Below are 8,909 nucleotides of genomic sequence, written 5' to 3'. Positions count from 1 at the left end.
AACATTCCAGGTCAGGTTGGACGGGGCTCTGAGCAACCTGATGTAGTTGAAGCTGTCCCTGCCCACGGCAGGGGGGTTGGACTAGATGACCTTTAGAGGTCCCTTCCAACCCAAACTATTCTGTGATTCTATGATTCTATGATTTTTGCTTCCTTGGTGCATTGTTCTTGAAGTCCTACCTCCTTCTTTATCATTAGTCATGATTACTTAGCTTTTTAATTTTGATACAAAATGTCAGCTTTATTATTGAGAGGTCGAGTACAATAGTGCAGAGGTGTGTCCTTGTGTATATAGGAGCAAAAGAAGCAAGTGAAAGAGGAAAAGGGAAAGGAGAGGGTGTCTGGAGAGCAGAGAAGGAAGACAGGAAATGTGAGGCTCGCAATGGAGTGACAGGTCATGGAACGGGACAGGAAGAGACTGGACTATTGACCATGCGGAAAGCAGCGTTCAGAGGCTGTGGTTTGATTGAACTACCCCTTATTTAATGTGCCCTGTATTTCTCAGTGGGAATGCAACTTGCAATCTATGTGCAACAGTGAAAGGAAAAAGTAAGGAGAGAATGAAAAAGCAAGAGGCAATTTCCTCATTTGTTTCTTTCCTATTTCTAAAGTCTGCCTAGCCCACACGTCGGGTAGGGTACACTTAGAGAGAATCTTGGACAAAACTAAGCTGGAGCTAGGACAAAGTTGGAAAGAAATTCCAGTAAGTTTAAAGATGATAAAAAAATAGCTGCCCCCCCTCCTCCCCCCCAGAAGATACTTAATGTCCAGCAAAATCATCTACCCCTAGGCAAATGCCTGACAAGAACATGGTATGCATATCTATTTTGAAATCAGAGTTCAGGGTATATATTTGTAACTGCAACTCACACTTTGTCTTTCTGATAATATATTGACCTAGAACTTTCACACTGTAATCCTTTTCTACTTAGGTTTTCACTCATTTTTTCTTCTTTTTTTGGGGGGCAGAAAATCCCTCATTCAGTGTGGTCCAGGTTATACTGGATGTCTCATGCAGGGCAGTATCTTATTCCGTGCATGACTTACTCATGTTGCAAAAGCAGGGTGAGTAATGGGTGCTGGAATTTAGCTCTATATTGAATTTTGCATCTGGGGTTTCTGTAATAGGTTCGTGAAGTTCACACACTACCGCTAGCAATTTTTCTATTTTTCTGCCTCCCATTCCTGCTTTTTTCCCATTTCTCCAGAGATTTTCTGCGGTCCTGGAGGACTTTACAACTTTGCAAAACGATACAGAATTATATCAAAATGCTCCAAGCACTGTATAAACACATAGAGTGTATTTGTGATGCAAAGAGAGAAAGACCAGGGTTTGACCGGGCATGATCTCTTATGATTTTAGGACTGTGGGTCAGCATTGCACCTTTACCAGCAGCAAGGTTTGCAGTGGCTGCAGGTCTTAGGGTTGCACCATGCGTGTGTAGAGAAGAAGTAGTGCTGGATTATTCACGTTGCAAGTGGGATGCTTTAGATGGTATCCTGCAACATCACCATTGGGTCTACCAGGAGAAAAACTGCTTCCCATGTGCCAGTGATGCTCTCAAGTACATGCCGTAGGACTCCAAGTACAGGGGCAAATCTGAAGTAAAAAAATAAATTTAGTTAATCGCTAAATTGCTGCTGTAGTGCTCACAGTGAGAAATAGTCCTGGTCCAGATATAACTTTTGGCAGTACATGCAGGTCAGACAAAGAGGGTCTCAGAAAGAGATGCAAAACAAACAAACAAAAGTGTCCAAAGTCACAAACAACTTACTATCTGATCTGGAAACAGAACGGAGGGGTTGTCTATAGCTACACTTTGTTCAAGCTTCAATTGGGCTTGCGCCGTAACTTACTGCCAGTCCACTCAGTTCATGTCAAACTCTGGGCTGTGGGTTTTCTTACTGATGCTTCTGCAGCCTCCCAGGGTTCCTGGGGCCTGAGGAGAGCTAGTGTACATGGGCATGTTTGTTCAGGGATCTCTATTCAGTGCAAAGAGGTGGTGACAGAAATTGCTGTTAATTGTTGCCGTATGGGTAAAGGTTGGGGGTTGCTGCGCAAGCAAGTCTCCTCTGCTCTGTTCCAGTTCAAAGTCAAGCCATCTAGATGAAACTAGGGAAAAGTGTTAATACAGCTAGTGTTTGGTCTCAAAAGAAGAGAGGGAGAGACAAGGAGGAAGGTAAGCATCTGGACCTCTACACAGGAATCGTAAGTCTGTTGGGTCAAGCCCTGAGTTCAGACCCAGAGGGCGCATGCAGTATAGATGTGCTGAGTCCAGTCTTGTGTCCTACTAACCAGGTCACAGTCAGTTGTGAAAAAGGGTCTGATGCTTTCCAGGATAAGTTGGCCATTTAGTTTGTCTTTCTAACTAGTCAATAAAGCTCAAACAATGCTCTTCTAGAAATTATCTTTGTATTAAGATTGCCTTATTCCTATGTGCCTAAGTCTATATTTGGATGTGAATTGTAGGACCTTGGGGGATATATGTAGAATTCAGTTAAATTTTGACACAGGAGCAACTGCATTATTTTCCTATTCATTTTCCTATTCATTTTCCTAATCTGTAAACAAGCTTTTGTGCAAGACTCTTGGCACTGAAAGTCTGTTTGAAATTGAGTTGTGGAAGTGCAAGAGTTCATAACCCTTCTCTTGCAGCAGCTGTCAGTGCCATCTGAATGCTGAGTGCTTGCCTTAGGGAGGAGTGGTGAGATCTGCCTTAGCTACTTGGGCAGAGCCCTAGGAGAGAGCAGTATTGCTGCCAGCTACACGACAAAGGACACAGATAGTGCATACAACAGCCTCCTCTTACCTCTGCCAGGAAGGATTAAAAGACACTTTATTATCAAAACACTTTCTGAGGCTGAGCTTCAAACTCTTTAACCTGAGAATGGATTCAAGAGCATGTATTTATTAGTGCTTTGCAGCTCACTAGGTTCCACTTTTGATAGCAATAGAAGAGTTTTCCAGTGCAAGCCTTTACTTTCTTGATTATTTAACATGCATGAATCACTGCTGCTGGCTTAATATGTTAACAGTTATTTAAAGAATGGTCTGGTAAATACTTCAGTTCATGTATGGATTATAAAACATAATATCTTACAATATATTGTCTGGTCACTCACTTTATGTTAAGATTTCCTTAATATGCTTTTCCTAAATAACAAACAGCTCCTGCAGAGCTTGTTAGCCATGTGAGGACCATGTGGTGTAGCCAGTTATAAATACACCAGTAAAAAACATTCCGGAGAATTATAAATGACTATAATGTTCAACTCCAGTGGGTTGATGAATAGTTATCTTTATTAACTTATTAACCACTTATCAAAATGATTTGTCTTGTACTTAGACTTAATTTTATGTTCAGTGTAAATTTTACATAAAGCCTGACTTTGTTTTCTTTTGCCAGACATATTTATTTCTGAGCCAAAACTCAGTCTCTTTTGCGAAAAGGAGGAAAATCAAAGAGGCATGATAATCAGCCTAAACTCATCCAAAGCACTTTAAAAATAGCCAGCCCACCTACTGCACTGGGAGATTATATAGTGCAGCGTACAGAAGCACAGTGTGGAGTAGCTAAGGAACCATACAATATGTAAGCTTTTCAAAATGTACTTGAGGCAGTGGCTCTCTAACCAGTACCAGATTTGCTCCTGCTAGTGCATCTGCCTCTCAGACCCCAACTCCCTTACAGCTTGGTGCCCAGGATGTTTAATTCTGCTTTCCATGAGAAATGGCCCTGCACGGATTTTTGTTTCCAAATCAGTGGCTTATAGTGGAGAGAGCTGTGGCAGAAGGTGGTTGAAAAGAGCGAGACGGCATTGTTGTTCAGTCCCTGGTGCGGTGGGCGGTGGTGCACTGGTGTTGTCACTTGGGCTGTTACACAGATGGCCTGTGTAAACTTGAGTAAAATTCTAGCAGATAGGTCTGCAAAGGGATGTAGGCACACAACTGCCCTGTGTGGGCCTTGCTAGGCTCCACAAAACCATGCCCAGCTGTCATTTCACTTTGTAAGTGTCTCGGCTCTGCCAGGGAGCGTGTTACAAACTGCCTGCGGGTTCTCGTAGGGGTCTCGGATAAGACCTTTCCTGGCCAGTCTTAGCAGAGCCCTGCACAAAACTGGGCCTCTGCTCATACAGGGATACTGTTTCTTGATGGATCCTATGGTTATCATGGTGACATGTAAATATATGATGTATACATACACTAATTAAATTGAATTGGTCTAATTTACAGAGACCATTTTTATCTTTTTTCCTGCTCTTCCCTCCATCAGGCTTGCTCTTTCTTGTTATACACCTCTGCTTGTCTGTTCTGCTAGCCAGCTTTTATCAGTGTTTTACCTTTAATTGGTACACATAGTTGGCCAGTTTAGCTAATTTCCCAATAATCAGTCTATCGGTGAAAGAGCTTTTGGCATGTGCACAGCATACATTGCAAAAGATGCTGTAGGAGGACGAGTAGTATGTATGTGTGTTACCACACTATGGCTTAGGTCAGGTGGTCACATCACTGTATCTGAGGGGAATTTTGCACCAAAATAAACTTTGAAGTTGACTAAAACAAAGGGGATTTTCCCATGATAGACCAAACAATGTACTGTGCAGAGAAATGAGGAAATCCAGTCTCATGGTTTTCAGCATCACTGATTTTGAAAGGGTTAACCACCTGCCAGTAACCGCATCTTATTAGTGTAATGCATATTGGCATTTCCTTTGTGTGTCTCTATTACAGAATTTGATGAAACGGCTTTTGTTTGTTCACACTTGTCTCTCTTAAAATTTGTGTATCATCAGTAAATGTTATTTTTTCTGCAACAGCTTGCACCTTCTTCTCTATGCAGACAGAAGTCAAGTCATCCTATTGCTTTAGATTATCATTTTCAGCTTGATTAAAAAAGTAAATATGTAGACTTTTACTGCTCCCGACAGCAAGGATTGTAGCCAGTTTATATGCCAAGATTTGTTAATTTATCTGTCTGTAGAAGTTGGTCACTACAGGAATGGAGGGGTTTGCATTACAACATGCTATTAGGCCCTTACTACAATTTTGAATGCATTTTGTGGAGGTAGGAAAAAGCAATTGATAGTGTGAGTCCAAGTTAACACATGGAGTGGCCTTTGTTGTTTCCAAAGGGAAGGAAGTTCTCTACTTCTTTCCAATGTTTCGAAGACTTTTGGTGCCCTTTGGCAGCAAGTATGTTCAGAGGATGGGGGTTGTCTAGACTGTGCACTTCAGATGATTTTAAGCATTTTATTTAGCTGAGAGCTGGAGTTCCCTAAATGGTTGGTGGGATTTGAAAAGACCTCAATGTGTACGGGGAGAGAGGAACCTGCTGTAGCTCTTTTGGGTCCTGAGCTGCCAAACATATAAATATGGATAAGCGTGTCCCACTGACTGCAGGGGAGTTTCAAATTAAGCTCTTTCAGAATTTTTTTCAGAGTTGGGATTTTAAGCAGTTTCTGTGTTAGGCTACAGTGTAGAAAAGAATATGTGCTCATACAGTGAGCTTTCTCAAGTCAATGCAGAAAATCAGATATATTTGCTTAATATTATAACTTGAAGTATAGTCAAGATTTTTGTAGTAACAGAATACAAGAAAAACTCTAAGTTTAGAGAAAAGGTAATAATTAATCCTGTTGTGGTACAGGGAAATAGCCAGTGCATTTTTTTTCTACCAGCATTTGTCTTCTACTAACAAAATCATGTTTAGGAGCGACCTGTTGTATTTTTTCCAGCATGCCTTTTAAGGGTGGCAGAGAGAAAGCCTTGCAGGGAGGTTGTTATGCAATTATTGCTGTATATCTTCTTGCCTGTAAGCCTTAATTCCACTCTGATTTTTTTTGTGTTTTTGTTTAAATCTTTGAAAAGATGTCATTCTCTCACTGAATATGTTTTTCCTCCTAAACACAAGCTGTAAATGCATACACAGATAATATAATGTGATTCTTTGACTCAGCTGCTTGCAGTTCTCGTGTTCTATCCTAGGCAACTTTAGAAAATTATTATCAAACCTCATAAGCTCAGACATAAAAGCTCCTTGACTGGTTTTTGCCATGGAAATTGCAAGTTTTAACATGTAAGTGTATATGTAAAAGAAAAATCCCAGAGGTAACAGACAAGTAGAATTTTGCAGGGTTGTTATAGACACAGTGACATCTGGTTTTTATTGCAGTTAATGATTCCTAATATTATGTGACATTTTGTGTTATGTAACCATTTATTATTAATCTGCATCTCGTATTACAAATCAGTTTTCAACGCTTTTTTCCCCCCAATCATATCTTGAGATAGTATGTGGGTATATATTTATGCCTACTAAAATAAAACTAAAGGTATTCTTCTATATTAAGAATTTTTGAAGTACTTGGAGATGGATTCTGTGTTCTCCATGAAGTAACTGTTGTCCTAATCATTACCAGGAATTGAACATGGAACTACCAGAGCTAGAGGATAGCTTGACAATTTGAGCTCAGAAAAGCTAAATCTTCTGGCTAACAGTTGTAGGAGAGTCATGCCTTTTGTGGCTCTGGCAGAAATTACTAGTTGGAGAGGGAATTATGCTTGTGCAATTCAAAATTGTCAGTGAAATCCAAGGGAATTTGGGGGTTTGCAGGGAATGCAAAATTGGGCTCTTCCAGGAGCTTCCCAGTAAGCATGAAAGGTTTTGTGTGTGTGTGTGTGTGTGTGTGTGTGTGTGATGGATAGTGAGAAATCCTAACATCTGACATCGTTCTGGCTAAGTGCATTCTTCAGTTTTCCATTAGTGGTGGTGGAGTCCATCAGTGAATCCTTTCAGGAGTAACCAGCTGGCATTTCCTAAACCCTTGTCTGTGTATCATGTAAAGCTCAGTGTTACCACTCTAAAGAAAGACCTTGAAAAGTTAAATGCCATTGGAATTTAGTAATGTAGGCCACAGTGTAAACTGTGGTTAAGTTGAGCTGAGGCCTGCTTTAGAGAAAGAACCTGTAATTGATTAAACCCTCCCTCTAGCTAGATAAAAATGAGTTTGAAGTAGATTAATATAAAAACAGTTAAAAGCTTCCTTGTTGTTGTCAGTTTTCAAAATGAAACTTGTCAAGAGTTTGGCAGAAAGAGCTCAGAGGCAGATCTGATTCTAAACTGAGAAAAACAAACCCAAAGGAGCAAACAGCAGTATGGACTTCTCATGTTGGGTTGATTTAAATGAATTTTCTCAGTGAAGGCTGTGACTTTATGGCCTTCATTTTTACTTGCCAAGCCATTTTTCTCTAGACTACTATCCTTCATGAGTTGTGTCTCGTAGCTTTGTCTAGCACAGAAATTTCTTCTGTACTGCTTGGCCTACCTTCTCATGGCCTTCATGAATCTTCTCTGACATTTACTGTGTGTAATTATTATGAGAACATAAACCAAGGGCAAAACTCAAAAGATAGTCTTGGATTCAGTAAGAAACTGTCTGAGAGAGAATTGAAATGGAGACAGCACAGCCTAACAGCTAGAATGATGTCAGACTTTTTGCTGGAATCTGCTTCCATCTCTAACTTTGGATGGCACGTGACCTCTTTGTGCCACACAAACAGTTTGGCCTACTGCAGGCACAGCCACAGTTTGGTGTCAAGGTGGTGCAACTTTCTGTTACTGATTTGGACATAAATTCTGTAGTCCCAACGATGAGTGAAAAGTGAGACTCATAGACCATCTCCAACAAATGCTACCAAAGTGTTTATCAAAAACCAACATTGATTTTACTTAGTGTCACACTGGAAAGTCATTTTAGAACATGTTTGGGCTTTGACACCCTTTCTTAATATTTTTTTTCCCATATCCTTTTGTATATACAACTAGGTCACGTTAGTGACCACAGGCATGAGTCTCCATTCCATTGCACTGGTTTTATGCCAGAGTAACCCCACTGGTTTTCACAGTATAAAAGGCTGATGAAATGTGGTGAAAAATTGATCCCATACATATTCCAATCTCTGAGTGACTTAATATTTAGTGCTAAAACATTTTCAACCTTTAAAAACAACACTTCTATCAGTCATGTTACAGATTTATAGTTTGCTGTCTCACAACTTGCCAGAACTGCAGCAATTGCTGGGAAGCGGGCATGTCCTTAATCATGGCAAATCATGGGATATTTGGTCCTTAATTTTGACAGTCCTGTAGGAGGGTCAGCTAGTGCTCTTGTATATTGACCTCAGTGTTGAAACATGTACCTTTTCCCACCAATCTCTATTTTAGGGTAAAATAATAGAATAATTTCCATAGATATAGGCTATTCGTTCCTTTTAAATGGTAGGAGTTTGAAATCTGCGCCAGACTTGCAATGTTATGGACTAAAAGATAAGTTAACGGAGACCTTGAGAAAGTAAACAAGGCAGAAGTTAGATGCAGGATGTTTCATGGGTCTGTACATTGTTCCATGGCTACAGAAGTAAAACTTAAGTCTGTTGTTGTTTCAACAACATACATATTGTAAATATACATGTTTCTATTATTACATACATACATAGTCCCTCTAACTACTAACCTACTGCTCTATTTGCAGTAAGAGGGAAGCATTGTGGTATCTTTAAATTTCTGCAGCTAACGAGCCTGTTCCTCTTAAAATTAGTTGCAGAGCTCCAGTTGACAGCAATAGGAGCAATCTCATTAGTCTCGATGATCATAAGCTAATACTCCTCACAACTAACTTGGGAAAGTGAGACAGACTGTAGTCTCAAAGGACAGATCATTGAGGAAGTACGGGTGTGTAAAAGGGATGTAGGAATCTGCTGTATTTGAGACTCTGTTACAACACAGATTTCCTGAATGACTTCTAGACTAGTTAATATGGTTCCCTTCTGAATCTGTAAACTGGGCATAGCAGCACATCCTTACATTAAAAGGAGTGATATGCTCAGATAGTGATCTGTGGCACATTTTG

The sequence above is a fragment of the Aptenodytes forsteri genome, unplaced genomic scaffold (genome assembly GCF_000699145.1).
Source record: "Aptenodytes forsteri isolate BGI_AS27 unplaced genomic scaffold, ASM69914v1 Scaffold193, whole genome shotgun sequence".
Classification (NCBI taxonomy): Eukaryota; Metazoa; Chordata; class Aves; order Sphenisciformes; family Spheniscidae; genus Aptenodytes; species Aptenodytes forsteri.
Note: the sequence above shows the minus strand (reverse complement) of the source record.